The sequence below is a fragment of the Garra rufa genome, unplaced genomic scaffold (assembly GCF_049309525.1).
Source record: "Garra rufa unplaced genomic scaffold, GarRuf1.0 hap1_unplaced_003, whole genome shotgun sequence".
Taxonomy (NCBI): Eukaryota; Metazoa; Chordata; class Actinopteri; order Cypriniformes; family Cyprinidae; genus Garra; species Garra rufa.
In genome coordinates this window covers 8,312,295-8,338,210 of record NW_027394278.1, presented here as the reverse complement: position 1 = coordinate 8,338,210, position 25,916 = coordinate 8,312,295, and the positions used below count along the sequence as shown (strand labels likewise).

General features: G+C 49.5%; 38 non-coding genes across 38 annotated transcripts; all 38 read left to right on the top strand.

Annotated features, from left to right (window-relative positions):
• Positions 1 to 693: 693 nt before the first annotated feature.
• On the top strand, positions 694 to 767 carry trnat-ugu (transfer RNA threonine (anticodon UGU)). The gene has a single exon. It is a non-coding gene; the product is annotated as a tRNA-Thr (tRNA).
• Positions 768 to 1,147: 380 nt separating this feature from the next.
• On the top strand, positions 1,148 to 1,221 carry trnat-agu (transfer RNA threonine (anticodon AGU)). The gene has a single exon. It is a non-coding gene; the product is annotated as a tRNA-Thr (tRNA).
• A 536-nt stretch (positions 1,222 to 1,757) lies between these two features.
• On the top strand, positions 1,758 to 1,831 carry trnat-cgu (transfer RNA threonine (anticodon CGU)). The gene has a single exon. It is a non-coding gene; the product is annotated as a tRNA-Thr (tRNA).
• A 421-nt stretch (positions 1,832 to 2,252) lies between these two features.
• trnat-ugu (transfer RNA threonine (anticodon UGU)) lies at positions 2,253 to 2,326 on the top strand. Its single transcript has one exon. It is a non-coding gene; the product is annotated as a tRNA-Thr (tRNA).
• A 180-nt stretch (positions 2,327 to 2,506) lies between these two features.
• On the top strand, positions 2,507 to 2,596 carry trnar-ucu (transfer RNA arginine (anticodon UCU)). Its single transcript is given in 2 exon segments — positions 2,507 to 2,543; positions 2,561 to 2,596. It is a non-coding gene; the product is annotated as a tRNA-Arg (tRNA).
• A 261-nt stretch (positions 2,597 to 2,857) lies between these two features.
• On the top strand, positions 2,858 to 2,931 carry trnat-agu (transfer RNA threonine (anticodon AGU)). The gene has a single exon. It is a non-coding gene; the product is annotated as a tRNA-Thr (tRNA).
• Positions 2,932 to 3,351: 420 nt separating this feature from the next.
• trnat-ugu (transfer RNA threonine (anticodon UGU)) lies at positions 3,352 to 3,425 on the top strand. Its single transcript has one exon. It is a non-coding gene; the product is annotated as a tRNA-Thr (tRNA).
• Positions 3,426 to 3,605: 180 nt separating this feature from the next.
• Positions 3,606 to 3,695, top strand: trnar-ucu (transfer RNA arginine (anticodon UCU)). Its single transcript is given in 2 exon segments — positions 3,606 to 3,642; positions 3,660 to 3,695. It is a non-coding gene; the product is annotated as a tRNA-Arg (tRNA).
• Positions 3,696 to 3,956: 261 nt separating this feature from the next.
• Positions 3,957 to 4,030, top strand: trnat-agu (transfer RNA threonine (anticodon AGU)). Its single transcript has one exon. It is a non-coding gene; the product is annotated as a tRNA-Thr (tRNA).
• Positions 4,031 to 4,450: 420 nt separating this feature from the next.
• Positions 4,451 to 4,524, top strand: trnat-ugu (transfer RNA threonine (anticodon UGU)). Its single transcript has one exon. It is a non-coding gene; the product is annotated as a tRNA-Thr (tRNA).
• Positions 4,525 to 4,903: 379 nt separating this feature from the next.
• On the top strand, positions 4,904 to 4,977 carry trnat-agu (transfer RNA threonine (anticodon AGU)). Its single transcript has one exon. It is a non-coding gene; the product is annotated as a tRNA-Thr (tRNA).
• A 536-nt stretch (positions 4,978 to 5,513) lies between these two features.
• trnat-cgu (transfer RNA threonine (anticodon CGU)) lies at positions 5,514 to 5,587 on the top strand. The gene has a single exon. It is a non-coding gene; the product is annotated as a tRNA-Thr (tRNA).
• Positions 5,588 to 6,008: 421 nt separating this feature from the next.
• On the top strand, positions 6,009 to 6,082 carry trnat-ugu (transfer RNA threonine (anticodon UGU)). Its single transcript has one exon. It is a non-coding gene; the product is annotated as a tRNA-Thr (tRNA).
• A 180-nt stretch (positions 6,083 to 6,262) lies between these two features.
• Positions 6,263 to 6,352, top strand: trnar-ucu (transfer RNA arginine (anticodon UCU)). Its single transcript is given in 2 exon segments — positions 6,263 to 6,299; positions 6,317 to 6,352. It is a non-coding gene; the product is annotated as a tRNA-Arg (tRNA).
• A 261-nt stretch (positions 6,353 to 6,613) lies between these two features.
• Positions 6,614 to 6,687, top strand: trnat-agu (transfer RNA threonine (anticodon AGU)). The gene has a single exon. It is a non-coding gene; the product is annotated as a tRNA-Thr (tRNA).
• A 420-nt stretch (positions 6,688 to 7,107) lies between these two features.
• On the top strand, positions 7,108 to 7,181 carry trnat-ugu (transfer RNA threonine (anticodon UGU)). Its single transcript has one exon. It is a non-coding gene; the product is annotated as a tRNA-Thr (tRNA).
• Positions 7,182 to 7,560: 379 nt separating this feature from the next.
• trnat-agu (transfer RNA threonine (anticodon AGU)) lies at positions 7,561 to 7,634 on the top strand. Its single transcript has one exon. It is a non-coding gene; the product is annotated as a tRNA-Thr (tRNA).
• A 529-nt stretch (positions 7,635 to 8,163) lies between these two features.
• trnat-cgu (transfer RNA threonine (anticodon CGU)) lies at positions 8,164 to 8,237 on the top strand. Its single transcript has one exon. It is a non-coding gene; the product is annotated as a tRNA-Thr (tRNA).
• A 421-nt stretch (positions 8,238 to 8,658) lies between these two features.
• Positions 8,659 to 8,732, top strand: trnat-ugu (transfer RNA threonine (anticodon UGU)). The gene has a single exon. It is a non-coding gene; the product is annotated as a tRNA-Thr (tRNA).
• Positions 8,733 to 8,912: 180 nt separating this feature from the next.
• Positions 8,913 to 9,002, top strand: trnar-ucu (transfer RNA arginine (anticodon UCU)). Its single transcript is given in 2 exon segments — positions 8,913 to 8,949; positions 8,967 to 9,002. It is a non-coding gene; the product is annotated as a tRNA-Arg (tRNA).
• Positions 9,003 to 9,757: 755 nt separating this feature from the next.
• On the top strand, positions 9,758 to 9,831 carry trnat-ugu (transfer RNA threonine (anticodon UGU)). The gene has a single exon. It is a non-coding gene; the product is annotated as a tRNA-Thr (tRNA).
• A 381-nt stretch (positions 9,832 to 10,212) lies between these two features.
• trnat-agu (transfer RNA threonine (anticodon AGU)) lies at positions 10,213 to 10,286 on the top strand. Its single transcript has one exon. It is a non-coding gene; the product is annotated as a tRNA-Thr (tRNA).
• A 536-nt stretch (positions 10,287 to 10,822) lies between these two features.
• Positions 10,823 to 10,896, top strand: trnat-cgu (transfer RNA threonine (anticodon CGU)). Its single transcript has one exon. It is a non-coding gene; the product is annotated as a tRNA-Thr (tRNA).
• A 421-nt stretch (positions 10,897 to 11,317) lies between these two features.
• Positions 11,318 to 11,391, top strand: trnat-ugu (transfer RNA threonine (anticodon UGU)). The gene has a single exon. It is a non-coding gene; the product is annotated as a tRNA-Thr (tRNA).
• Positions 11,392 to 11,571: 180 nt separating this feature from the next.
• On the top strand, positions 11,572 to 11,661 carry trnar-ucu (transfer RNA arginine (anticodon UCU)). Its single transcript is given in 2 exon segments — positions 11,572 to 11,608; positions 11,626 to 11,661. It is a non-coding gene; the product is annotated as a tRNA-Arg (tRNA).
• Positions 11,662 to 11,922: 261 nt separating this feature from the next.
• trnat-agu (transfer RNA threonine (anticodon AGU)) lies at positions 11,923 to 11,996 on the top strand. Its single transcript has one exon. It is a non-coding gene; the product is annotated as a tRNA-Thr (tRNA).
• Positions 11,997 to 12,416: 420 nt separating this feature from the next.
• trnat-ugu (transfer RNA threonine (anticodon UGU)) lies at positions 12,417 to 12,490 on the top strand. The gene has a single exon. It is a non-coding gene; the product is annotated as a tRNA-Thr (tRNA).
• A 180-nt stretch (positions 12,491 to 12,670) lies between these two features.
• Positions 12,671 to 12,760, top strand: trnar-ucu (transfer RNA arginine (anticodon UCU)). The gene is given in 2 exon segments: positions 12,671 to 12,707; positions 12,725 to 12,760. It is a non-coding gene; the product is annotated as a tRNA-Arg (tRNA).
• A 261-nt stretch (positions 12,761 to 13,021) lies between these two features.
• On the top strand, positions 13,022 to 13,095 carry trnat-agu (transfer RNA threonine (anticodon AGU)). Its single transcript has one exon. It is a non-coding gene; the product is annotated as a tRNA-Thr (tRNA).
• Positions 13,096 to 13,515: 420 nt separating this feature from the next.
• trnat-ugu (transfer RNA threonine (anticodon UGU)) lies at positions 13,516 to 13,589 on the top strand. Its single transcript has one exon. It is a non-coding gene; the product is annotated as a tRNA-Thr (tRNA).
• Positions 13,590 to 13,968: 379 nt separating this feature from the next.
• trnat-agu (transfer RNA threonine (anticodon AGU)) lies at positions 13,969 to 14,042 on the top strand. The gene has a single exon. It is a non-coding gene; the product is annotated as a tRNA-Thr (tRNA).
• Positions 14,043 to 14,571: 529 nt separating this feature from the next.
• On the top strand, positions 14,572 to 14,645 carry trnat-cgu (transfer RNA threonine (anticodon CGU)). The gene has a single exon. It is a non-coding gene; the product is annotated as a tRNA-Thr (tRNA).
• Positions 14,646 to 15,066: 421 nt separating this feature from the next.
• trnat-ugu (transfer RNA threonine (anticodon UGU)) lies at positions 15,067 to 15,140 on the top strand. The gene has a single exon. It is a non-coding gene; the product is annotated as a tRNA-Thr (tRNA).
• Positions 15,141 to 15,320: 180 nt separating this feature from the next.
• On the top strand, positions 15,321 to 15,410 carry trnar-ucu (transfer RNA arginine (anticodon UCU)). Its single transcript is given in 2 exon segments — positions 15,321 to 15,357; positions 15,375 to 15,410. It is a non-coding gene; the product is annotated as a tRNA-Arg (tRNA).
• Positions 15,411 to 16,165: 755 nt separating this feature from the next.
• On the top strand, positions 16,166 to 16,239 carry trnat-ugu (transfer RNA threonine (anticodon UGU)). The gene has a single exon. It is a non-coding gene; the product is annotated as a tRNA-Thr (tRNA).
• Positions 16,240 to 16,620: 381 nt separating this feature from the next.
• trnat-agu (transfer RNA threonine (anticodon AGU)) lies at positions 16,621 to 16,694 on the top strand. The gene has a single exon. It is a non-coding gene; the product is annotated as a tRNA-Thr (tRNA).
• Positions 16,695 to 17,230: 536 nt separating this feature from the next.
• trnat-cgu (transfer RNA threonine (anticodon CGU)) lies at positions 17,231 to 17,304 on the top strand. The gene has a single exon. It is a non-coding gene; the product is annotated as a tRNA-Thr (tRNA).
• Positions 17,305 to 17,725: 421 nt separating this feature from the next.
• trnat-ugu (transfer RNA threonine (anticodon UGU)) lies at positions 17,726 to 17,799 on the top strand. The gene has a single exon. It is a non-coding gene; the product is annotated as a tRNA-Thr (tRNA).
• The last annotated feature ends 8,117 nt before the right edge of the window (positions 17,800 to 25,916 follow it).

The window sequence follows — 25,916 nt, the reverse complement described above, 5'->3', positions numbered from 1 at the left end:
TTTGAGGCCTCCTGTTCTCAACGTACATTGATTTAAAAAAAAAATGTCAATCATATTTAAAAGGTAGCAAAACATGCCCAAGATCCAATTCAGTGAGGTATGGCAATCACTGTCTTGCATCAAGTGAAGGCAGCAGGACGTTCGAAGTGTTGATTCATGAATCCTCTAAGCCACCCTCCCCTCGCCTAGCATGCGGGGTGGCGCCGTGGCTTAGTTGGTTAAAGCGCCTGTCTAGTAAACACGAGATCCTGGGTTTAAATCCCAGCGGTGCTTTGGGCGGGGTTCCAGCCCAGCAAGCGCAAGTTTTTCCGAAAGCGACCCGCAAGCAGGGGCAGCGAGTGGTTAATTTTGCTAACCGCCCCGACTCAGTTGTCGGCAAACGCCTTAAAGCTGTCCAGCGCCCAGTCAGCCAACCCCTGGCCTCTTCTCTGGAAGCCTGGATCGTCTGAGTCGCCTTCCCGTAGGGCGAACGTGCTTCCAGGCTAGCCTAGTAAACAGGAGATCCTGCGTTTCGAATCCCAGCGATGCCTTTGGTTGCGCACCACAATACAGCCGAGCTCGTGCTTTACCAAAAAACGGACGGCGAATGGCGACATAGAGGAGCTTGTGGACCGCGGGAGGTTTCTCTTGCAACACTACCCTCTCACCTGCTTTTGGAGGATAGCATCGCAGGCTAACGGGTCCTACCGAGGAGGCGCCGTGGCTTAGCTGGGCAAAGCGCCTGTCTTGTAAACAGGAGATCCTGGGTTCGAATCCCAGCGGTGCCTTTCCACCGGTGGCTGTCTCTGGCCTCGCTGTTGAATGGGGACCCCGGCGACGCTCTGTTTTTGAACCGTGCAAAGACCTGAGGACCTGTCTTTCTGCCCACACAGCGTGGCACTCGGTTGAGCTGGACGGGCACAAATCTTTAAGAAAAGCCCTCAGTGGCCCAGCCTGGCATAAACCATTTTGAGGCCTCCTGTTCTCAGCGTACATTGATTTAAAAAAAAAAATGTCAATCATATTTAAAAGTTAGCAAAACATGCCCAAGATCCAATTCAGTGAGGTATGGCAATCACTGTCTTGCATCAAGTGAAGGCAGCAGGACGTTCGAAGTGTTGATTCATGAATCCTCTAAGCCGCCCTCCCCTCGCCTAGCATGCGGGGTGGCGCCGTGGCTTAGTTGGTTAAAGCGCCTGTCTAGTAAACAGGAGATCCTGGGTTAGAATCCCAGCAGTGCCTTTGGTTGCGCACCACAATACAGCCGAGCTCGTGCTTTACCAAAAAACGGACGGCGAACGGGGACACAGAGGAGCTTGTGGACCGCGGGAGGTTTCTCTTGCAACACTACCCTCTCACCTGCTTTTGGAGGATAGCATCCCAGGCTATCGAGTCTCACCGAGGAGGCGCCGTGGCTTAGTTGGTTAAAGCTCCTCTGTAGTACACAGGAGATCCTAGGTTCGAATCCCAACGGTGCCTGGGGTGGCGCTCCAGTCCAGTAAGCCTGCCTCCGCTGTGCACAGACCTGAGGACCTGTCTTTCTGTGCACGCAACAGGATGTTTGAAGTGTTGATTCATGCATCCTCTGAGTCACTGCCAGATGAGGTCATTCAATGGTTTTGGGTTCAAGTCTCACCAGAGTCGTGGCTTTCTGGTAGCTCTCATACTGTGGAGTTTTGCCCTCAGGCAGTAGAAATTTGTAGACATTTTCTTTTAGCATCCGCCTCTGGATGTTTTAACCCTCTGAGTCACTGTCCCGATAACCCTGCTTGTGGTTTGGCGCCGTGGCTTAGTTGGTTAAAGCACCTGTCTCGTAAACAGGAGATCCTGGGTTCAAATCCCAGCGGTGCCTTGGGCGGGGTTCCAGCCCAGCAAGCGCAATTCTTTCCGAAAGCGACCCGCAAGCAGGGGCAGCGAGTGGTTAATTTTGCTAACCGACCCCGACTCAGTTGTCGGCAAACGCCTTAAAGCTGTCCAGCGCCCAGTCAGCCAACCCCTGGCCTCTTCTCTGGAAGCCTGGATCGTCTGAGTCGCCTTCCCGTAGGGCGAACGTGCTTCCAGGCTAGCCTAGTAAACAGGAGATCCTGCGTTTCGAATCCCAGCGATGCCTTTGGTTGCGCACCACAATACAGCCGAGCTCGTGCTTTACCAAAAAACGGACGGCGAATGGCGACACAGAGGAGCTTGTGGACCGCGGGAGGTTTCGCTTGCAACACTACCCTCTCACCTGCTTTTGGAGGATAGCATCGCAGGCTAACGGGTCCCACCGAGGAGGCGCCGTGGCTTAGCTGGTCAAAGCGCCTGTATTGTAAACAGGAGATCCTGGGTTCGAATCCCAGCGGTGCCCTTCCACCGGTGGCTGTCTCTGGCCTCGCTGTTGAATGGGGACCCCGGCGACGCTCTGTTTTTGAACCGTGCAAAGACCTGAGGACCTGTCTTTCTGCCCACACAGCGTGGCACTCGGTTGAGCTGGACGGGCACAAATCTTTAAGAAAAGCCCTCAGTGGCCCAGCCTGGCATACCGACGGGCTCTGTGGCGTAATGGATAGCGCATTGGACTTCTAGACTGCCAGATGAGGCCATTCAAAGGTTGTGGGTTCGAGTCCCACCAGAGTCTTGCTTTTTGGCATTTTGTTAAGCCCGTACTGCGCAGTGTTGCTCTCGGACAGCAGAAACCATTTTGAGGCCTCCTGTTCTCAACGTACATTGATTTAAAAAAAAAATGTCAATCATATTTAAAAGGTAGCAAAACATGCCCAAGATCCAATTCAGTGAGGTATGGCAATCACTGTCTTGCATCAAGTGAAGGCAGCAGGACGTTCGAAGTGTTGATTCATGAATCCTCTAAGCCACCCTCCCCTCGCCTAGCATGCGGGGTGGCGCCGTGGCTTAGTTGGTTAAAGCGCCTGTCTAGTAAACACGAGATCCTGGGTTTAAATCCCAGCGGTGCCTTGGGCGGGGTTCCAGCCCAGCAAGCGCAAGCTTTTCCGAAAGCGACCCGCAAGCAGGGGCAGCGAGTGGTTAATTTTGCTAACCGCCCCGACTCAGTTGTCGGCAAACGCCTTAAAGCTGTCCAGCGCCCAGTCAGCCAACCCCTGGCCTCTTCTCTGGAAGCCTGGATCGTCTGAGTCGCCTTCCCGTAGGGCGAACGTGCTTCCAGGCTAGCCTAGTAAACAGGAGATCCTGCGTTTCGAATCCCAGCGATGCCTTTGGTTGCGCACCACAATACAGCCGAGCTCGTGCTTTACCAAAAAACGGACGGCGAATGGCGACACAGAGGAGCTTGTGGACCGCGGGAGGTTTCGCTTGCAACACTACCCTCTCACCTGCTTTTGGAGGATAGCATCGCAGGCTAACGGGTCCCACCGAGGAGGCGCCGTGGCTTAGCTGGTCAAAGCGCCTGTCTTGTAAACAGGAGATCCTGGGTTCGAATCCCAGCGGTGCCTTTCCACCGGTGGCTGTCTCTGGCCTCGCTGTTGAATGGGGACCCCGGCGACGCTCTGTTTTTGAACCGTGCAAAGACCTGAGGACCTGTCTTTCTGCCCACACAGCGTGGCACTCGGTTGAGCTGGACGGGCACAAATCTTTAAGAAAAGCCCTCAGTGGCCCAGCCTGGCATACCGACGGGCTCTGTGGCGCAATGGATAGCGCATTGGACTTCTAGACTGCCAGATGAGGCCATTCAAAGGTTGTGGGTTCGAGTCCCACCAGAGTCTTGCTTTTTGGCATTTTGTTAAGCCCGTACTGCGCAGTGTTGCTCTCGGACAGCAGAAACCATTTTGAGGCCTCCTGTTCTCAACGTACATTGATTTAAAAAAAAAATGTCAATCATATTTAAAAGGTAGCAAAACATGCCCAAGATCCAATTCAGTGAGGTATGGCAATCACTGTCTTGCATCAAGTGAAGGCAGCAGGACGTTCGAAGTGTTGATTCATGAATCCTCTAAGCCACCCTCCCCTCGCCTAGCATGCGGGGTGGCGCCGTGGCTTAGTTGGTTAAAGCGCCTGTCTAGTAAACACGAGATCCTGGGTTTAAATCCCAGCGGTGCCTTGGGCGGGGTTCCAGCCCAGCAAGCGCAAGCTTTTCCGAAAGCGACCCGCAAGCAGGGGCAGCGAGTGGTTAATTTTGCTAACCGCCCCGACTCAGTTGTCGGCAAACGCCTTAAAGCTGTCCAGCGCCCAGTCAGCCAACCCCTGGCCTCTTCTCTGGAAGCCTGGATCGTCTGAGTCGCCTTCCCGTAGGGCGAACGTGCTTCCAGGCTAGCCTAGTAAACAGGAGATCCTGCGTTTCGAATCCCAGCGATGCCTTTGGTTGCGCACCACAATACAGCCGAGCTCGTGCTTTACCAAAAAACGGACGGCGAATGGCGACATAGAGGAGCTTGTGGACCGCGGGAGGTTTCTCTTGCAACACTACCCTCTCACCTGCTTTTGGAGGATAGCATCGCAGGCTAACGGGTCCTACCGAGGAGGCGCCGTGGCTTAGCTGGGCAAAGCGCCTGTCTTGTAAACAGGAGATCCTGGGTTCGAATCCCAGCGGTGCCTTTCCACCGGTGGCTGTCTCTGGCCTCGCTGTTGAATGGGGACCCCGGCGACGCTCTGTTTTTGAACCGTGCAAAGACCTGAGGACCTGTCTTTCTGCCCACACAGCGTGGCACTCGGTTGAGCTGGACGGGCACAAATCTTTAAGAAAAGCCCTCAGTGGCCCAGCCTGGCATAAACCATTTTGAGGCCTCCTGTTCTCAGCGTACATTGATTTAAAAAAAAAATGTCAATCATATTTAAAAGTTAGCAAAACATGCCCAAGATCCAATTCAGTGAGGTATGGCAATCACTGTCTTGCATCAAGTGAAGGCAGCAGGACGTTCGAAGTGTTGATTCATGAATCCTCTAAGCCGCCCTCCCCTCGCCTAGCATGCGGGGTGGCGCCGTGGCTTAGTTGGTTAAAGCGCCTGTCTAGTAAACAGGAGATCCTGGGTTAGAATCCCAGCAGTGCCTTTGGTTGCGCACCACAATACAGCCGAGCTCGTGCTTTACCAAAAAACGGACGGCGAACGGGGACACAGAGGAGCTTGTGGACCGCGGGAGGTTTCTCTTGCAACACTACCCTCTCACCTGCTTTTGGAGGATAGCATCCCAGGCTATCGAGTCTCACCGAGGAGGCGCCGTGGCTTAGTTGGTTAAAGCTCCTCTGTAGTACACAGGAGATCCTAGGTTCGAATCCCAACGGTGCCTGGGGTGGCGCTCCAGTCCAGTAAGCCTGCCTCCGCTGTGCACAGACCTGAGGACCTGTCTTTCTGTGCACGCAACAGGATGTTTGAAGTGTTGTTTCATGCATCCTCTGAGTCACTGCCAGATGAGGTCATTCAATGGTTTTGGGTTCAAGTCTCACCAGAGTCGTGGCTTTCTGGTAGCTCTCATACTGTGGAGTTTTGCCCTCAGGCAGTAGAAATTTGTAGACATTTTCTTTTAGCATCCGCCTCTGGATGTTTTAACCCTCTGAGTCACTGTCCCGATAACCCTGCTTGTGGTTTGGCGCCGTGGCTTAGTTGGTTAAAGCACCTGTCTCGTAAACAGGAGATCCTGGGTTCAAATCCCAGCGGTGCCTTGGGCGGGGTTCCAGCCCAGCAAGCGCAATTCTTTCCGAAAGCGACCCGCAAGCAGGGGCAGCGAGTGGTTAATTTTGCTAACCGACCCCGACTCAGTTGTCGGCAAACGCCTTAAAGCTGTCCAGCGCCCAGTCAGCCAACCCCTGGCCTCTTCTCTGGAAGCCTGGATCGTCTGAGTCGCCTTCCCGTAGGGCGAACGTGCTTCCAGGCTAGCCTAGTAAACAGGAGATCCTGCGTTTCGAATCCCAGCGATGCCTTTGGTTGCGCACCACAATACAGCCGAGCTCGTGCTTTACCAAAAAACGGACGGCGAATGGCGACACAGAGGAGCTTGTGGACCGCGGGAGGTTTCGCTTGCAACACTACCCTCTCACCTGCTTTTGGAGGATAGCATCGCAGGCTAACGGGTCCCACCGAGGAGGCGCCGTGGCTTAGCTGGTCAAAGCGCCTGTCTTGTAAACAGGAGATCCTGGGTTCGAATCCCAGCGGTGCCCTTCCACCGGTGGCTGTCTCTGGCCTCGCTGTTGAATGGGGACCCCGGCGACGCTCTGTTTTTGAACCGTGCAAAGACCTGAGGACCTGTCTTTCTGCCCACACAGCGTGGCACTCGGTTGAGCTGGACGGGCACAAATCTTTAAGAAAAGCCCTCAGTGGCCCAGCCTGGCATACCGACGGGCTCTGTGGCGCAATGGATAGCGCATTGGACTTCTAGACTGCCAGATGAGGCCATTCAAAGGTTGTGGGTTCGAGTCCCACCAGAGTCTTGCTTTTTGGCATTTTGTTAAGCCCGTACTGCGCAGTGTTGCTCTCGGACAGCAGAAACCATTTTGAGGCCTCCTGTTCTCAACGTACATTGATTTAAAAAAAAAATGTCAATCATATTTAAAAGGTAGCAAAACATGCCCAAGATCCAATTCAGTGAGGTATGGCAATCACTGTCTTGCATCAAGTGAAGGCAGCAGGACGTTCGAAGTGTTGATTCATGAATCCTCTAAGCCACCCTCCCCTCGCCTAGCATGCGGGGTGGCGCCGTGGCTTAGTTGGTTAAAGCGCCTGTCTAGTAAACACGAGATCCTGGGTTTAAATCCCAGCGGTGCCTTGGGCGGGGTTCCAGCCCAGCAAGCGCAAGCTTTTCCGAAAGCGACCCGCAAGCAGGGGCAGCGAGTGGTTAATTTTGCTAACCGCCCCGACTCAGTTGTCGGCAAACGCCTTAAAGCTGTCCAGCGCCCAGTCAGCCAACCCCTGGCCTCTTCTCTGGAAGCCTGGATCGTCTGAGTCGCCTTCCCGTAGGGCGAACGTGCTTCCAGGCTAGCCTAGTAAACAGGAGATCCTGCGTTTCGAATCCCAGCGATGCCTTTGGTTGCGCACCACAATACAGCCGAGCTCGTGTTTTACCAAAAAACGGACGGCGTATGGCGACATAGAGGAGCTTGTGGACCGCGGGAGGTTTCTCTTGCAACACTACCCTCTCACCTGCTTTTGGAGGATAGCATCGCAGGCTAACAGGTCCTACCGAGGAGGCGCCGTGGCTTAGCTGGTCAAAGCGCCTGTCTTGTAAACAGGAGATCCTGGGTTCGAATCCCAGCGGTGCCTTTCCACCGGTGGCTGTCTCTGGCCTCGCTGTTGAATGGGGACCCCGGCGACGCTCTGTTTTTGAACCGTGCAAAGACCTGAGGACCTGTCTTTCTGCCCACACAGCGTGCCACTCGGTTGAGCTGGACGGGCACAAATCTTTAAGAAAAGCCCTCAGTGGCCCAGCCTGGCATAAACCATTTTGAGGCCTCCTGTTCTCAGCGTACATTGATTTAAAAAAAAAATGTCAATCATATTTAAAAGGTAGCAAAACATGCCCAATATCCAATTCAGTGAGGTATGGCAATCACTGTCTTGCATCAAGTGAAGGCAGCAGGACGTTCGAAGTGTTGATTCATGAATCCTCTAAGCCGCCCTCCCCTCGCCTAGCATGCGGGGTGGCGCCGTGGCTTAGTTGGTTAAAGCGCCTGTCTAGTAAACAGGAGATCCTGGGTTCGAATCCCAGCGGTGCCTTTGGTTGCGTGCCACAATACAGCCGAGCTCGTGCTTTACCAAAAAGCGAACGGGGACACAGAGGAGCTTGTGGACCGCGGGAGGTTTCTCTTGCAACTCTACCCTCTCACCTGCTTTTGGAGGATAGCATCCCAGGCTATCGAGTCTCACCGAGGAGGCGCCGTGGCTTAGTTGGTTAAAGCTCCTCTGTAGTACACAGGAGATCCTAGGTTCGAATCCCAACGGTGCCTGGGGTGGCGCTCCAGTCCAGTAAGCCTGCCTCCGCTGTGCACAGACCTGAGGACCTGTCTTTCTGTGCACGCAACAGGATGTTTGAAGTGTTGATTCATGCATCCTCTAAGTCACTGCCAGATGAGGTCATTCAATGGTTTTGGGTTCAAGTCTCACCAGAGTCGTGGCTTTCTGGTAGCTCTCATACTGTGGAGTTTTGCCCTCAGGCAGTAGAAATTTGTAGACATTTTCTTTTAGCATCCGCCTCTGGATGTTTTAACCCTCTGAGTCACTGTCCCGATAACCCTGCTTGTGGTTTGGCGCCGTGGCTTAGTTGGTTAAAGCACCTGTCTCGTAAACAGGAGATCCTGGGTTCAAATCCCAGCGGTGCCTTGGGCGGGGTTCCAGCCCAGCAAGCGCAATTCTTTCTGAAAGCGACCCGCAAGCAGGGGCAGCGAGTGGATAATTTTGCTAACCGCCCCGACTCAGTTGTCGGCAAACGCCTTAAAGCTGTCCAGCGCCCAGTCAGCCAACCCCTGGCCTCTTCTCTGGAAGCCTGGATCGTCTGAGTCGCCTTCCCGTAGGGCGAACGTGCTTCCAGGCTAGTCTAGTAAACAGGAGATCCTGCGTTTCGAAATCCCAGCGATGCCTTTGGTTGCGCACCACAATACAGCCGAGCTCGTGCTTTACCAAAAAACGGACAGCGAATGGCGACACAGAGGAGCTTGTGGACCGCGGGAGGTTTCTCTTGCAACACTACCCTCTCACCTGCTTTTGGAGGATAGCATCGCAGGCTAACGGGTCCCACCGAGGAGGCGCCGTGGCTTAGCTGGTCAAAGCGCCTGTCTTGTAAACAGGAGATCCTGGGTTCGAATCCCAGCGGTGCCTTTCCACCGGTGGCTGTCTCTGGCCTCGCTGTTGAATGGGGACCCCGGCGACGCTCTGTTTTTGAACCGTGCAAAGACCTGAGGACCTGTCTCTCTGCCCACACAGCGTGGCACTCGGTTGAGCTGGACGGGCACAAATCTTTAAGAAAAGCCCTCAGTGGCCCAGCCTGGCATACCGACGGGCTCTGTGGCACAATGGATAGCGCATTGGACTTCTAGACTGCCAGATGAGGCCATTCAAAGGTTGTGGGTTCGAGTCCCACCAGAGTCTTGCTTTTTGGCATTTTGTTAAGCCCGTACTGCGCAGTGTTGCTCTCGGACAGCAGAAACCATTTTGAGGCCTCCTGTTCTCAACGTACATTGATTTAAAAAAAAAATGTCAATCATATTTAAAAGGTAGCAAAACATGCCCAAGATCCAATTCAGTGAGGTATGGCAATCACTGTCTTGCATCAAGTGAAGGCAGCAGGACGTTCGAAGTGTTGATTCATGAATCCTCTAAGCCACCCTCCCCTCGCCTAGCATGCGGGGTGGCGCCGTGGCTTAGTTGGTTAAAGCGCCTGTCTAGTAAACACGAGATCCTGGGTTTAAATCCCAGCGGTGCTTTGGGCGGGGTTCCAGCCCAGCAAGCGCAAGTTTTTCCGAAAGCGACCCGCAAGCAGGGGCAGCGAGTGGTTAATTTTGCTAACCGCCCCGACTCAGTTGTCGGCAAACGCCTTAAAGCTGTCCAGCGCCCAGTCAGCCAACCCCTGGCCTCTTCTCTGGAAGCCTGGATCGTCTGAGTCGCCTTCCCGTAGGGCGAACGTGCTTCCAGGCTAGCCTAGTAAACAGGAGATCCTGCGTTTCGAATCCCAGCGATGCCTTTGGTTGCGCACCACAATACAGCCGAGCTCGTGCTTTACCAAAAAACGGACGGCGAATGGCGACATAGAGGAGCTTGTGGACCGCGGGAGGTTTCTCTTGCAACACTACCCTCTCACCTGCTTTTGGAGGATAGCATCGCAGGCTAACGGGTCCTACCGAGGAGGCGCCGTGGCTTAGCTGGGCAAAGCGCCTGTCTTGTAAACAGGAGATCCTGGGTTCGAATCCCAGCGGTGCCTTTCCACCGGTGGCTGTCTCTGGCCTCGCTGTTGAATGGGGACCCCGGCGACGCTCTGTTTTTGAACCGTGCAAAGACCTGAGGACCTGTCTTTCTGCCCACACAGCGTGGCACTCGGTTGAGCTGGACGGGCACAAATCTTTAAGAAAAGCCCTCAGTGGCCCAGCCTGGCATAAACCATTTTGAGGCCTCCTGTTCTCAGCGTACATTGATTTAAAAAAAAAAAATGTCAATCATATTTAAAAGTTAGCAAAACATGCCCAAGATCCAATTCAGTGAGGTATGGCAATCACTGTCTTGCATCAAGTGAAGGCAGCAGGACGTTCGAAGTGTTGATTCATGAATCCTCTAAGCCGCCCTCCCCTCGCCTAGCATGCGGGGTGGCGCCGTGGCTTAGTTGGTTAAAGCGCCTGTCTAGTAAACAGGAGATCCTGGGTTAGAATCCCAGCAGTGCCTTTGGTTGCGCACCACAATACAGCCGAGCTCGTGCTTTACCAAAAAACGGACGGCGAACGGGGACACAGAGGAGCTTGTGGACCGCGGGAGGTTTCTCTTGCAACACTACCCTCTCACCTGCTTTTGGAGGATAGCATCCCAGGCTATCGAGTCTCACCGAGGAGGCGCCGTGGCTTAGTTGGTTAAAGCTCCTCTGTAGTACACAGGAGATCCTAGGTTCGAATCCCAACGGTGCCTGGGGTGGCGCTCCAGTCCAGTAAGCCTGCCTCCGCTGTGCACAGACCTGAGGACCTGTCTTTCTGTGCACGCAACAGGATGTTTGAAGTGTTGATTCATGCATCCTCTGAGTCACTGCCAGATGAGGTCATTCAATGGTTTTGGGTTCAAGTCTCACCAGAGTCGTGGCTTTCTGGTAGCTCTCATACTGTGGAGTTTTGCCCTCAGGCAGTAGAAATTTGTAGACATTTTCTTTTAGCATCCGCCTCTGGATGTTTTAACCCTCTGAGTCACTGTCCCGATAACCCTGCTTGTGGTTTGGCGCCGTGGCTTAGTTGGTTAAAGCACCTGTCTCGTAAACAGGAGATCCTGGGTTCAAATCCCAGCGGTGCCTTGGGCGGGGTTCCAGCCCAGCAAGCGCAATTCTTTCCGAAAGCGACCCGCAAGCAGGGGCAGCGAGTGGTTAATTTTGCTAACCGACCCCGACTCAGTTGTCGGCAAACGCCTTAAAGCTGTCCAGCGCCCAGTCAGCCAACCCCTGGCCTCTTCTCTGGAAGCCTGGATCGTCTGAGTCGCCTTCCCGTAGGGCGAACGTGCTTCCAGGCTAGCCTAGTAAACAGGAGATCCTGCGTTTCGAATCCCAGCGATGCCTTTGGTTGCGCACCACAATACAGCCGAGCTCGTGCTTTACCAAAAAACGGACGGCGAATGGCGACACAGAGGAGCTTGTGGACCGCGGGAGGTTTCGCTTGCAACACTACCCTCTCACCTGCTTTTGGAGGATAGCATCGCAGGCTAACGGGTCCCACCGAGGAGGCGCCGTGGCTTAGCTGGTCAAAGCGCCTGTATTGTAAACAGGAGATCCTGGGTTCGAATCCCAGCGGTGCCCTTCCACCGGTGGCTGTCTCTGGCCTCGCTGTTGAATGGGGACCCCGGCGACGCTCTGTTTTTGAACCGTGCAAAGACCTGAGGACCTGTCTTTCTGCCCACACAGCGTGGCACTCGGTTGAGCTGGACGGGCACAAATCTTTAAGAAAAGCCCTCAGTGGCCCAGCCTGGCATACCGACGGGCTCTGTGGCGTAATGGATAGCGCATTGGACTTCTAGACTGCCAGATGAGGCCATTCAAAGGTTGTGGGTTCGAGTCCCACCAGAGTCTTGCTTTTTGGCATTTTGTTAAGCCCGTACTGCGCAGTGTTGCTCTCGGACAGCAGAAACCATTTTGAGGCCTCCTGTTCTCAACGTACATTGATTTAAAAAAAAAATGTCAATCATATTTAAAAGGTAGCAAAACATGCCCAAGATCCAATTCAGTGAGGTATGGCAATCACTGTCTTGCATCAAGTGAAGGCAGCAGGACGTTCGAAGTGTTGATTCATGAATCCTCTAAGCCACCCTCCCCTCGCCTAGCATGCGGGGTGGCGCCGTGGCTTAGTTGGTTAAAGCGCCTGTCTAGTAAACACGAGATCCTGGGTTTAAATCCCAGCGGTGCCTTGGGCGGGGTTCCAGCCCAGCAAGCGCAAGCTTTTCCGAAAGCGACCCGCAAGCAGGGGCAGCGAGTGGTTAATTTTGCTAACCGCCCCGACTCAGTTGTCGGCAAACGCCTTAAAGCTGTCCAGCGCCCAGTCAGCCAACCCCTGGCCTCTTCTCTGGAAGCCTGGATCGTCTGAGTCGCCTTCCCGTAGGGCGAACGTGCTTCCAGGCTAGCCTAGTAAACAGGAGATCCTGCGTTTCGAATCCCAGCGATGCCTTTGGTTGCGCACCACAATACAGCCGAGCTCGTGCTTTACCAAAAAACGGACGGCGAATGGCGACACAGAGGAGCTTGTGGACCGCGGGAGGTTTCGCTTGCAACACTACCCTCTCACCTGCTTTTGGAGGATAGCATCGCAGGCTAACGGGTCCCACCGAGGAGGCGCCGTGGCTTAGCTGGTCAAAGCGCCTGTCTTGTAAACAGGAGATCCTGGGTTCGAATCCCAGCGGTGCCTTTCCACCGGTGGCTGTCTCTGGCCTCGCTGTTGAATGGGGACCCCGGCGACGCTCTGTTTTTGAACCGTGCAAAGACCTGAGGACCTGTCTTTCTGCCCACACAGCGTGGCACTCGGTTGAGCTGGACGGGCACAAATCTTTAAGAAAAGCCCTCAGTGGCCCAGCCTGGCATACCGACGGGCTCTGTGGCGCAATGGATAGCGCATTGGACTTCTAGACTGCCAGATGAGGCCATTCAAAGGTTGTGGGTTCGAGTCCCACCAGAGTCTTGCTTTTTGGCATTTTGTTAAGCCCGTACTGCGCAGTGTTGCTCTCGGACAGCAGAAACCATTTTGAGGCCTCCTGTTCTCAACGTACATTGATTTAAAAAAAAAATGTCAATCATATTTAAAAGGTAGCAAAACATGCCCAAGATCCAATTCAGTGAGGTATGGCAATCACTGTCTTGCATCAAGTGAAGGCAGCAGGACGTTCGAAGTGTTGATTCATGAATCCTCTAAGCCACCCTCCCCTCGCCTAGCATGCGGGGTGGCGCCGTGGCTTAGTTGGTTAAAGCGCCTGTCTAGTAAACACGAGATCCTGGGTTTAAATCCCAGCGGTGCCTTGGGCGGGGTTCCAGCCCAGCAAGCGCAAGCTTTTCCGAAAGCGACCCGCAAGCAGGGGCAGCGAGTGGTTAATTTTGCTAACCGCCCCGACTCAGTTGTCGGCAAACGCCTTAAAGCTGTCCAGCGCCCAGTCAGCCAACCCCTGGCCTCTTCTCTGGAAGCCTGGATCGTCTGAGTCGCCTTCCCGTAGGGCGAACGTGCTTCCAGGCTAGCCTAGTAAACAGGAGATCCTGCGTTTCGAATCCCAGCGATGCCTTTGGTTGCGCACCACAATACAGCCGAGCTCGTGCTTTACCAAAAAACGGACGGCGAATGGCGACACAGAGGAGCTTGTGGACCGCGGGAGGTTTCGCTTGCAACACTACCCTCTCACCTGCTTTTGGAGGATAGCATCGCAGGCTAACGGGTCCCACCAAGGAGGCGCCGTGGCTTAGCTGGTCAAAGCGCCTGTCTTGTAAACAGGAGATCCTGGGTTCGAATCCCAGCGGTGCCCTTCCACCGGTGGCTGTCTCTGGCCTCGCTGTTGAATGGGGACCCCGGCGACGCTCTGTTTTTGAACCGTGCAAAGGCCTGAGGACCTGTCTTTCTGCCCACACAGCGTGGCACTCGGTTGAGCTGGACGGGCACAAATCTTTAAGAAAAGCCCTCAGTGGCCCAGCCTGGCATAAACCATTTTGAGGCCTCCTGTTCTCAGCGTACATTGATTTAAAAAAAAAATGTCAATCATATTTAAAAGGTAGCAAAACATGCCCAATATCCAATTCAGTGAGGTATGGCAATCACTGTCTTGCATCAAGTGAAGGCAGCAGGACGTTCGAAGTGTTGATTCATGAATCCTCTAAGCCGCCCTCCCCTCGCCTAGCATGCGGGGTGGCGCCGTGGCTTAGTTGGTTAAAGCGCCTGTCTAGTAAACAGGAGATCCTGGGTTCGAATCCCAGCGGTGCCTTTGGTTGCGTGCCACAATACAGCCGAGCTCGTGCTTTACCAAAAAGCGAACGGGGACACAGAGGAGCTTGTGGACCGCGGGAGGTTTCTCTTGCAACTCTACCCTCTCACCTGCTTTTGGAGGATAGCATCCCAGGCTATCGAGTCTCACCGAGGAGGCGCCGTGGCTTAGTTGGTTAAAGCTCCTCTGTAGTACACAGGAGATCCTAGGTTCGAATCCCAACGGTGCCTGGGGTGGCGCTCCAGTCCAGTAAGCCTGCCTCCGCTGTGCACAGACCTGAGGACCTGTCTTTCTGTGCACGCAACAGGATGTTTGAAGTGTTGATTCATGCATCCTCTAAGTCACTGCCAGATGAGGTCATTCAATGGTTTTGGGTTCAAGTCTCACCAGAGTCGTGGCTTTCTGGTAGCTCTCATACTGTGGAGTTTTGCCCTCAGGCAGTAGAAATTTGTAGACATTTTCTTTTAGCATCCGCCTCTGGATGTTTTAACCCTCTGAGTCACTGTCCCGATAACCCTGCTTGTGGTTTGGCGCCGTGGCTTAGTTGGTTAAAGCACCTGTCTCGTAAACAGGAGATCCTGGGTTCAAATCCCAGCGGTGCCTTGGGCGGGGTTCCAGCCCAGCAAGCGCAATTCTTTCTGAAAGCGACCCGCAAGCAGGGGCAGCGAGTGGATAATTTTGCTAACCGCCCCGACTCAGTTGTCGGCAAACGCCTTAAAGCTGTCCAGCGCCCAGTCAGCCAACCCCTGGCCTCTTCTCTGGAAGCCTGGATCGTCTGAGTCGCCTTCCCGTAGGGCGAACGTGCTTCCAGGCTAGTCTAGTAAACAGGAGATCCTGCGTTTCGAAATCCCAGCGATGCCTTTGGTTGCGCACCACAATACAGCCGAGCTCGTGCTTTACCAAAAAACGGACAGCGAATGGCGACACAGAGGAGCTTGTGGACCGCGGGAGGTTTCTCTTGCAACACTACCCTCTCACCTGCTTTTGGAGGATAGCATCGCAGGCTAACGGGTCCCACCGAGGAGGCGCCGTGGCTTAGCTGGTCAAAGCGCCTGTCTTGTAAACAGGAGATCCTGGGTTCGAATCCCAGCGGTGCCTTTCCACCGGTGGCTGTCTCTGGCCTCGCTGTTGAATGGGGACCCCGGCGACGCTCTGTTTTTGAACCGTGCAAAGACCTGAGGACCTGTCTCTCTGCCCACACAGCGTGGCACTCGGTTGAGCTGGACGGGCACAAATCTTTAAGAAAAGCCCTCAGTGGCCCAGCCTGGCATACCGACGGGCTCTGTGGCACAATGGATAGCGCATTGGACTTCTAGACTGCCAGATGAGGCCATTCAAAGGTTGTGGGTTCGAGTCCCACCAGAGTCTTGCTTTTTGGCATTTTGTTAAGCCCGTACTGCGCAGTGTTGCTCTCGGACAGCAGAAACCATTTTGAGGCCTCCTGTTCTCAACGTACATTGATTTAAAAAAAAAATGTCAATCATATTTAAAAGGTAGCAAAACATGCCCAAGATCCAATTCAGTGAGGTATGGCAATCACTGTCTTGCATCAAGTGAAGGCAGCAGGACGTTCGAAGTGTTGATTCATGAATCCTCTAAGCCACCCTCCCCTCGCCTAGCATGCGGGGTGGCGCCGTGGCTTAGTTGGTTAAAGCGCCTGTCTAGTAAACACGAGATCCTGGGTTTAAATCCCAGCGGTGCTTTGGGCGGGGTTCCAGCCCAGCAAGCGCAAGTTTTTCCGAAAGCGACCCGCAAGCAGGGGCAGCGAGTGGTTAATTTTGCTAACCGCCCCGACTCAGTTGTCGGCAAACGCCTTAAAGCTGTCCAGCGCCCAGTCAGCCAACCCCTGGCCTCTTCTCTGGAAGCCTGGATCGTCTGAGTCGCCTTCCCGTAGGGCGAACGTGCTTCCAGGCTAGCCTAGTAAACAGGAGATCCTGCGTTTCGAATCCCAGCGATGCCTTTGGTTGCGCACCACAATACAGCCGAGCTCGTGCTTTACCAAAAAACGGACGGCGAATGGCGACATAGAGGAGCTTGTGGACCGCGGGAGGTTTCTCTTGCAACACTACCCTCTCACCTGCTTTTGGAGGATAGCATCGCAGGCTAACGGGTCCTACCGAGGAGGCGCCGTGGCTTAGCTGGGCAAAGCGCCTGTCTTGTAAACAGGAGATCCTGGGTTCGAATCCCAGCGGTGCCTTTCCACCGGTGGCTGTCTCTGGCCTCGCTGTTGAATGGGGACCCCGGCGACGCTCTGTTTTTGAACCGTGCAAAGACCTGAGGACCTGTCTTTCTGCCCACACAGCGTGGCACTCGGTTGAGCTGGACGGGCACAAATCTTTAAGAAAAGCCCTCAGTGGCCCAGCCTGGCATAAACCATTTTGAGGCCTCCTGTTCTCAGCGTACATTGATTTAAAAAAAAAAAATGTCAATCATATTTAAAAGTTAGCAAAACATGCCCAAGATCCAATTCAGTGAGGTATGGCAATCACTGTCTTGCATCAAGTGAAGGCAGCAGGACGTTCGAAGTGTTGATTCATGAATCCTCTAAGCCGCCCTCCCCTCGCCTAGCATGCGGGGTGGCGCCGTGGCTTAGTTGGTTAAAGCGCCTGTCTAGTAAACAGGAGATCCTGGGTTAGAATCCCAGCAGTGCCTTTGGTTGCGCACCACAATACAGCCGAGCTCGTGCTTTACCAAAAAACGGACGGCGAACGGGGACACAGAGGAGCTTGTGGACCGCGGGAGGTTTCTCTTGCAACACTACCCTCTCACCTGCTTTTGGAGGATAGCATCCCAGGCTATCGAGTCTCACCGAGGAGGCGCCGTGGCTTAGTTGGTTAAAGCTCCTCTGTAGTACACAGGAGATCCTAGGTTCGAATCCCAACGGTGCCTGGGGTGGCGCTCCAGTCCAGTAAGCCTGCCTCCGCTGTGCACAGACCTGAGGACCTGTCTTTCTGTGCACGCAACAGGATGTTTGAAGTGTTGATTCATGCATCCTCTGAGTCACTGCCAGATGAGGTCATTCAATGGTTTTGGGTTCAAGTCTCACCAGAGTCGTGGCTTTCTGGTAGCTCTCATACTGTGGAGTTTTGCCCTCAGGCAGTAGAAATTTGTAGACATTTTCTTTTAGCATCCGCCTCTGGATGTTTTAACCCTCTGAGTCACTGTCCCGATAACCCTGCTTGTGGTTTGGCGCCGTGGCTTAGTTGGTTAAAGCACCTGTCTCGTAAACAGGAGATCCTGGGTTCAAATCCCAGCGGTGCCTTGGGCGGGGTTCCAGCCCAGCAAGCGCAATTCTTTCCGAAAGCGACCCGCAAGCAGGGGCAGCGAGTGGTTAATTTTGCTAACCGACCCCGACTCAGTTGTCGGCAAACGCCTTAAAGCTGTCCAGCGCCCAGTCAGCCAACCCCTGGCCTCTTCTCTGGAAGCCTGGATCGTCTGAGTCGCCTTCCCGTAGGGCGAACGTGCTTCCAGGCTAGCCTAGTAAACAGGAGATCCTGCGTTTCGAATCCCAGCGATGCCTTTGGTTGCGCACCACAATACAGCCAAGCTCGTGCTTTACCAAAAAACGGACGGCGAATGGCGACACAGAGGAGCTTGTGGACCGCGGGAGGTTTCTCTTGCAACACTACCCTCTCACCTGCTTTTGGAGGATAGCATCGCAGGCTAACGGGTCCCACCGAGGAGGCGCCGTGGCTTAGCTGGTCAAAGCGCCTGTCTTGTAAACAGGAGATCCTGGGTTCGAATCCCAGCGGTGCCTTTGGTTGCGCGCCGAGCTCGTGCTTTACCCAAAAACGGACGGTGACACAGAGGAGCTCGAGGACAGCGGGTGGTATCACTTGCTGCACTACCCTCTCACCTGCTTTTGGAGGATAGCATCCCAGGCTATCGAGTCCCACTGAGGAGGCGCCGTGGCTTAGTTGGTTAAAGCTCCTCTCTAGTACACAGGAGATCCTGGGTTCGAATCCCAACGGTGCCTTGGGTGGCGCTCCAGTCCCGTAAGCGTGCCTCCACTGTGCACAGACCTGAGGACCTGTCTTTCTGCCCACGCAACAGGATGTTTGAAGTGTTGATTCATGCATCCTCTAAGTCACTGCCAGATGAGGCCATTCAAAGGTTGTGGGTTCAAGTCCCACCAGAGTCATGGCTTTCTGGTAACTCTCATAATGTGGAGTTTTGCCCTCAGGCAGTAGAAATTTGTAGACATTTTCTTTTAGCCCTCGCTTATGGCCATACCCCACCTGAGGCGCTAGAGAGCGACAGGAAGTGAGTGGCTGCAGTAGGAAGAGATAGGCTCTTCCACGGTGCTTGTTGTTTTTTTTATATTACGACTTTATTTTGTGCTTTGAGGAGTTTTTTTTTTGTTTGTTTATTTTTTGAAGAAGTTTATTAAATGGCGGATTTACTGGAAAAAAGAAAAGGACTGCTATCACGGAAAGAGAAGGAGGTCGGAGATGAAGAAATGAATCCAAATACAGTTGAAGGGAATATACAAGAAGAAAATACTGGGGAAAATACTGATGAAACTTGGGCTATGGTTGTTTCAAGGAGAAAACAGCAAGCAAAAACAATGGAACTAGAAGGAAAGAGAGATCTGCAAACAAACAAAGTTGCTGAACTTACAAAAGGAGGTGAGCAAAATCAGTCTTTTAACAATCAACGTCAACAAATGATAAACAGATTAATTAAAAAAACACAATATCAAAGAGAATACAAGAAAGAAGCTACAGTTACATTAAATGTGATGGACACCGAGAGCACAACAATTATAATGATAATTAAAGCAGTAGAAGATAAAGTGGGAATTGGCAAACTTATTGGGCTTCGAAGGAAAACAAACAATGACTTTGAAATGACAATGGAAAATGAGATGGACTGTGAAGTGATGTTGGATGGAATTGTGATAAATGGTCAGAAATGTGAAATCAGAAAATTGTGTGCAACTGAAAGAATGGTCTCCTTTTTAAATTTGCCCAGTTACATAGAGGATGAGGAAATCATTCAAAAATTGAACAGTTGGGGTGTAACTCCCATTCTTCCTGTGAGAAGGAGATATCACCCAGGAACAACAGTGGCAGACGGAACATGCTTTTTGAGAGTAAAGTTCCCAAAGGAGGTGGCATCTTTACCATACACAACAAAATTTATGACTGAGGAAGGAGTTCAGTATTTCAGAGTGATCCACGATAATCAACGGAAAACATGCAGGATCTGCACAAGTACTGAGCATGAGCTAAAGGACTGCCCTCAATTTCTCTGCAGGAATTGCCTGGAGCAGGGGCATTATGCGCGGGACTGTACAGCTCCGTGGTGCCAAGGCTGCAACAGGGCAATGATAAGGTGCAGATGTGAGACGGACGATGAGGAAAATAAAGAAATGGATATGGAGATACAGGAAGAGATGGGAGGCACTCAAACTGAAACATCAAATCAAATATTAGAACAGACTGAAGGAGGAGATGACAAACAAACTCATGTAGAAGAGGAGGAGTATAACCTAGAGGAGAATGCAGTAAGGAGTGGGACTAAAGCATGTGAAATGGAGATGGACAAGGAGCCTGAGGAGAACAATAAGGTGGACTACCAAAAGACACATGGAAAAGAGAGAACTGATGACAATGAAACAAAACCGCAGTATGAGGTAAGAGAAACAGGAAATGGGGAGAAGAGCATTGAAACAGAAGTCAAGATAAAGGAAAGACTGAACAAAGGTTTAAAAACAAGAGTAAAAAGTGTTATAGACATTGAAAAGGTACTTAAGAAACAGAAAATAAGAAGAGAAGAGCGTAATGAAATGATGGAAAAGAGAAGAGCTGAAATGAGTGGTTCCACATTTGTAGCTTCGGGAGAAACTGAATTAGATTGATGAGTAGTTGTTTGTACACTCAACTCTTTCTTTTAATGAGTTCTTTATGGATTGCATCTCTGAATGCAAGAGGACTATCGAAACCTGAGAAATTTCAGAGATTGGTGTATTTGATTAAGGACTGTGATGTGTTATGTTTACAAGAAACTTTCTGGAATCAAGAGGTTGTGGAAGGTATGAAAAAGATCTGGGACGGAGAAATTTACTTTAACAATGATCAGAGTAAAAAAAGGGGAGTTGCGATACTAATTAGAAGGGGTGTGAGTAAAGAAATAAATGAAATATATTCTGACAAGAAGGGGAGAATAATGGCAGTAAAATTAATAAAGATGGATAAAGAAATAATAATATGTAACATACATGCACCAAACGAAGAGGGACAAAAGATAATTTTTTATAGGAATTTGAATGTATTAATTGAAGGATGGCAAAATGTTTTTTGTTGGGTGATTTTAATACTGTATTAGAAAGAGTAGATGTTAGTGATTGTATGGTGTTTAGGAGGGATGGAGGAAGAAATGAATTATTTGAACTGATTAAAAAATATAACTTAATAGATGTTTGGAGAAAAAGAAATAGAGCTAAAAGGGAATTTTCAAGACAACAAATAGTAAACAAAGTTTTAAAGCAAAGCAGAATTGATTTGTTGTTGAGCGGTAAAGAGATAGAAAACTACGTTATGAAAATTTATTATAAGCCATACAGTGAAAGTGATCATGATTTTTTGCATGTAAGAATTGACTTAAGTAATGTGGAGAGGGGTCCTGGAGTTTGGCTATTAAGTCTTTGGTTCTTTTAATTGTGATGATTTGGCTCACATTTAACAAAAACCCACCAATTCACAACAAATCTCAACAAATTAGAATATGGTGACATGTAAATCAGCTAATAAACTCAAAACACCCACAAAGGTTTCCTGAGCCTTCAAAACGATCTCTCAGTTTGGTTCATTAGGCTACACAATCATGGGGAACACTGCTGATCTGATAGTTGTCCAGAAGACAATCATTGACACCCTTCACAAGGAGGGCAAGCCACAAACATTCATTGCCAAAAGAGCTGGCTGTTCACAGAGTGCTGTATCCAAGCATGTTCACAGAAAGTTGAGTGGAAGGAAAAAGTGTAGAAGAAAAAGATGAACAACCAACCGAGAGAGCACCAGCCTTGAGAGGCTTGTCAAGCAAAATCGATTCAAGAACCCACTGTGTTTTTTGAATCACACGTCAAACTCTGCCTTCATCATTTTCAGCACTTCCACAGACTTTTCAACTGGAAATGGGGCCACTGGTTTCTCAGCTGAAAAACTTTGGGAAACTGGGAGATGAGTGAAGTCCTGCTTTCGCACCTGTCCCACAAGCAGTGCAAGTTTCACCTTAAATGCTATTGAGTCATTTTGTCATTGCTCGGAATTTTCTAGCTGCCTCGCGCATCACCTGTTCGATTGTGATGACACAGTATGTTAAATGTACCAATCTGTAGGTGAATTTAACAAATAATTAGGCTATATGATAATAACTGAGGGAAATTTTTGTTAGATTAGATTAAGCCAACCTTTATAATCAAATACCGATATGATAAAAGTAAAACATATATTTACAACTTCTAATTTTCATTTTTCATTTTCAAAATATGTCTCTGGCATTGTTCAGAGGGCCGGTCCAAATGTGGGGGTGGGCCGCATTCGGCCCGCGGGCCTTAGTTTGGGGACCCCTGCTATAAACCATTACTGTTCATTTGATTGGAGAGAATACAGCTCCGCTCCTCTTTTGTCAATGACTGTGTCACACCCTCCACCAAACACAACACACTACACCACACCCAGCATTTAGGACGCTAAAGGGGCCTCCTGTATCCACCAACCAGCCAAATAATTTGGCGGCCCTAGAATTTATTTCTGGTCCCTAGTGCTTCCTCGTAAGTGGGAAGAAAACTTTTACTAGAGTGAGTGTTTAAGAGAGAAATCTGAGACTTAAATCTGCACAAGAGTCATTCAGAAGCTTCAATTGAAGATCAAAGATTTCAAACATTCTTTTTTATGCTAATGACTCTGTCATTGTGACATCATACTGTGTATTTCAATCTGGCAGTGTGTTCTTCATGAGCAGTAGTAATTTGTCTCGGACACCACAAATTGAACTCATTACTAGGCCCCCTTGCATTGCTATAGTGCACTAAATGCTGGATGTGGTGTAGTGTGTTGTGGTTGACGGGGGGTGTGACAGTGATTAATAAAATTGCTCCAATACTTGAACACGCTGATGTCACAATACTGTGCTGGGAGGAACGACGGAGACGTAGATCAAAGGAACAGAGTTTATTATAGTCCAAAGACACAGGGTAATCCACACAAGGAAATAGGGAAGACAGATGTATTTGGACAATAGAGACCCAACAGAGACAGAATGCACAGACTTTGATTCTAATATATGGGGTAACTGGGGAACACGGGTGCATAGAATGACTAACTGGACTAAAGGAAAGGAACGCAACCAAAAAAGGGCACACAGAAACAAAAACAGGTCCATATTCCTGGCATATCGTCCCCCTTCTGGAAGGCGCATCCTTGCACTGATGGAACAACAGAAGGAGAAGAATGGACATCCAGGAGGAGGATGACGAACAGAGTCCAAGGTGGAGATGACGGAGGGAGGAGCCTGTCTCTGTATGTCCTCGTGTCTCCTTCCCTTTCTCAGGGAACAAGGGTTGTAGTTATAATCCGAAACGGTGATGTTAAAAATGCTAACAATGTCCTTTATTGTGCTTCAACCAAAAAACTGCACTTCCTGTGAGATCTCTTTTCAATTCATGATATACAAATGTGAAGTTCTTACACTGTAGACAGAGCAAACGCATTGTCCATAATCCATATTATTCCTTGCGCTTTTGTGCATTACCGAGTCAACTAGCTATATTGTGTTGGGCTGAGCTTAAAGTGTACAATGGACAAAACATAATGAGAAACATAATTAGAATGTTCCATTCTATACATTTAGTTTGAAACTCTTTCTACACTAAGGGGATCTGTTAGGCTTCTCTCGATTGTGAATTTTCATATGCCTGTCAAGGCTTCCTTTTTGACTGAAACAGTTTCCACACTGTTTGCATGTGTGAGGCCTCTCTCCAGTATGAACTAACATGTGCTTGTTAAGGGCTCCTTTTTCATTAAAACTCTTTCCACACTGTTGGCATGAGTAAGGCTTCTCTCCAGTGTGGACTCTCATGTGAATGTTAAGGCTTCCTTTTAGTTTAAAACTCTTTCCACACCATTGGCAGGTAAAAGGGCTCTCCATGGTGTGAATTTTCTGGTGGACTTCAAGGTTTCCACTTTGATTGAAACACTTTCCACACTGTTTGCAGGTGTAAGGCTTCTCTCCAGTGTGAATTCTCATGTGTGTGTTAAGGTGTGCTTTTTGAGTGAAACTCTTTCCACACTGTTGGCAGGTAAAAGGGTTCTCTCCAGTGTGAATTCTCATGTGTGTGTTAAGGTGTGCTTTTTGAGTGAAACTCTTTCCACCCTGTTGGCAGGTGTACGGCTTCTCTCCAGTGTGAATACTCATATGTGTTTTAAGGCTTCCTTTTTGAGTGAAATTGTTTCCACACTGAACGCAAGAAAAATAGCTCCTAGTTCCTGTATTTTGACCTCTTTTTTGTTTATAAGTCTTTTCAGACTGTAAGGAACAAAAAACCTGATCTTTCTCTTCAGATTCATTCAGATCTTCTCTCTCCTCTTTCAGCGTTGTTAGGTCTAAGGTGGAAAAAAAGGAATACAAGTTAACCCCAGTTTAGTGGCACAAAACAATTAACATCAAAAGATGTAGATATGTAATGCACGTATGTTAGATCCTATACCACGGTGTCCAAACCTGATCCTGCTCAGCCAGTACCCTACAGAGTTTAGGCTGGCCATTATACAATTAATAATAAAAAAAAATCTAGAAAATTTAATGACAGAGTTTAGGATCTATATATATATATCTATAGACTGATCTCAATGTTTCTGTACCATTTTTGTCTCCTAGGGAATAAAATGCAACAAATTTAGAGAGTTTATTTATTTAATTTAAATCACCTTTAAAACAACAAGTGTTTACTAAAGTGCTGTACAAGCATACTAAATTTAAAACAATAAACACATACAGTGGTGTGGAAAAGTGTTGGCCCCCTTCCTGATTTTATTTATTTATTTATTTTTTCATGTGTCAGACTTTAATGTTTCAGATCATCAAACAAATTTAGATATTAATCAAAGATAACACAACATACAGTTTTGGATGAAGTTTTTTATCATGAAGGGAAATCCAAACCCACATGGCCCTGTGTGAAAAAGTGTTTGCCCCCTAAACTTAATAACTGTTTGGGCCACCCTTAGCAGCAACAACTGCAATCAATCAGTCCCTCGTCAGAGTATTTTCCCAAAAGTCTTGGGGATCATCAAGACGTGTTCTGGCAAAACTGAGACAAGCCTTTATGTTCTTTTTGCTCAGCAGTGGTTTTTGTCTTGGACCTCTGCCATGCAGGCCATTTTTGCCCAGTCTCTTTCATGCAGTTGTGCAGTTGATTTTGTTGTGGGGTCTTTTGAGACCTCTTGGATGAGTCATCGCTGCGCTCTTGGGGTAATTTTGGTCGGCTGGCCACTCCTGGGAAGGTTCAACACTGTTCCATGTTTTCGCCATTTGTGGATAATGTCTCGCTGGAGTCCCAAGGCAGCGTCGTATTTATGATTTGTTGATTGTGAACAGGTGTGGCAGTATTCAGGCCTGGGTGTAGCTAGAGAAACTGAACTCAGGTGTGATAAAACACAGTTATGTTTTCAACACTTTTCCACACAGGGACATGTGGGATTGGATTTTGTTTTCCCTTCATTAAAAGAACAACACTTTTTCACACCACTGTAAAACAGACAAGAGTCCAACACAATCATAAAAACTTAACACTCATACTGTGTTAAAAGCCAAAGTGTAAAGATGAGTTTTAAGACTAGGTTCCCCCAGTTTTTAACCTTGTGGCGGGAACAACCAAAAGTAAATGCTCGGTGGATCTAAATGCTCTTGTTGGAGTGTATAGCTGTATTAAGTCAGAATATGCTAGTCCATTTAGTGATTTAAACACTAAAACTAAAATCGATTAAAATCAATTCTAAAATGAACAGGAAGCCAATGGAGAGGTGCCAGAATTGGTGTAATATGTTCTCGTTTGTGTGTTCCTGTCAACTTACGAGCAGCAGCATTCTGTACCAACTGCAAATGTGTGAGAGAAGCCTGGTTAATACCTAAACATATGTATAACTCTTTCAAAGTCACTAAAAGATAGAAAAGACTTCACTTTGAATAATTGCCTCAACTGGAAACAACTAGCTTTAATTACTGAATTAACCTTTTTATCCAGTTTTCACTCCATAATAACACCCACATTTTTTACATTGGGCTTCACATATAATCTTAAAATACCAAGATCCAACTGAGAAGAGTCACAAGCACCCCTAGATCCAAATACCACAACTTTTCTTTTCTTCATTAAACTTTAAAACATTTTTAGAGCCAACCAGGTTTAATGTCTTCAAGACAGTCCAACAATGGTGCTTACGACTTTTTATCTTTCTATTTCAAAGGCAGATAAAGCTGAGAATCATCTGCATAAAAATGAAACGAGATGCCAGACTTCCTACAGATGGACCCTAGGGGAAGCAAATATATAGAGAACAAAATAGGCCCAAGAATGGAACCTTGAAAACACTTTTTTTTTCTTTCTCTCTCTCTGTTTTGGCCTTCCATCCACACTGAGACGGCATTTTTATCAAGGAAAACTAATGTCATTAAATTGTTTACTCCAATTTTCCTGTTTTTATGCTAAAAGTGGCATTTTGCTAGTGAAAAGTACTTGCTTTATTTTACTTAAAGTCGGGATAGAATTAAATGAATGCCAAAGCTCAGCATTTTGTTTGTGTACCCCCTCCATCAGTTTGAGAACCATTGGTTTATACTATATTAATATTATTAAAATTATTTTCCTCT